The 1,162-nt window shown below is 42.8% G+C and overlaps 1 protein-coding gene across 1 annotated transcript in view; it reads left to right on the top strand.

Annotated features, from left to right (window-relative positions):
• The first annotated feature begins 738 nt into the window (after window positions 1-738).
• LOC148025909 (protein neprosin-like) overlaps window positions 739-1,162 on the top strand; it is a 5,094-nt gene continuing 4,670 nt past the window's right edge. The window contains exon 1 of the mRNA XM_087692157.1: window positions 739-767. The gene's annotated coding sequence lies outside the window, so the exon portion shown is untranslated. The remainder of the gene's footprint in view (window positions 768-1,162) is intronic.

Below are 1,162 nucleotides of genomic sequence, written 5' to 3'. Positions count from 1 at the left end.
ATGCTCTTAGATTTTGACGTATTGTTTTGGTTGCACTCACTATGCTATTCATTTAAGAATGAGTAGAGAAAGTGAAAGTTTTCGTCGTATGTATTTTTTAATTAGCATTGGACATCGGTCTGCACATTGATATGCGTGTCAAAATGTGCATTGGTATATGCATTACTATATATTGATACTAATATCAAGAGACATATTGTCACATACTTCAACACTTATTGAGACAAAAATAGCAATCTCATGAATTTGGACCTTGTGGCACCAATATTTTGGCATTGGCAAACCCTTCATTTTGTTGTTGTGATAGTTTGCAATATTGATTTATTTATCCATGCAAGTTGAGTGTATTCTTGATATTGGTAGTCACATTGTAAAAAATGACTAAATTCAAGCATGTTATGAGTTGTCATGAGATGGGGACGGCCGTTTTACGCGGCATTGTGCTTGCCGAGACGGCCACATGAAGGTGCTGCCGAAACCTATCGATGGTCTATTTTAAAGGGAGGGGTGGCGACAGAGCCATCTCTACATCGCACAACTGCGACGCGCCTCCGAGGATGTCACGAAGGCCCGTCCTCTTGGATTTCTTCTTCTTCTTCTTCTTCTTCCATGTAGTACTGTGTCCTCATAATTATAATAACGTGGGCGCCCGCTCCTTCAAGATCAACGTGCATCATCGCCAGCTGCGCCATGGCCACCTTCAGCAGCGTCAATATGATGAAGCTCGCCTACAGTCACTTAACAAGCCCGCTCTCAAGAGTATACAGGTCGTTGATCTCAGCTGAACTACTCATCATTAGCTTTCAGTCTCTCTCTCACATTCACTCTCTCTCTCTCTCTCTCTCTCTCTCTCTCTCTCTCTCTTGATTACGTGCTTCGCTTCACTATTGCAGTTACGACAGAATCAATCTCTCTCTCTCTCTCTCTCTCTCTCTCTCTCTCTCTCTCTCTCTCTCGATTACGTGCTTCCCTTCACTATTGAAGTTACGACAGAATCTCTCTCTCTCTCTCTCTCTCTCTCGATTACGTGCTTCCCTTCACTATTGAAGTTACGACAGAATCTCTCTCTCTCTCTCTCTCTCTCCCTCTCTCTCTCTCTCTCTCTCTCTCTATTGATTACGTGCTTCGCTTCACTATCGAAGTTACAACAGAATCAATCTCT

Source organism: Lygodium microphyllum, chromosome 14, assembly GCF_053477565.2.
Source record: "Lygodium microphyllum isolate KBCC chromosome 14, Lygodium_microphyllum_v1.1.10, whole genome shotgun sequence".
In the NCBI taxonomy this organism is placed as follows: Eukaryota; Viridiplantae; Streptophyta; class Polypodiopsida; order Schizaeales; family Lygodiaceae; genus Lygodium; species Lygodium microphyllum.
Note: the sequence above shows the minus strand (reverse complement) of the source record. Positions and strands in the feature narration are given on the sequence as shown.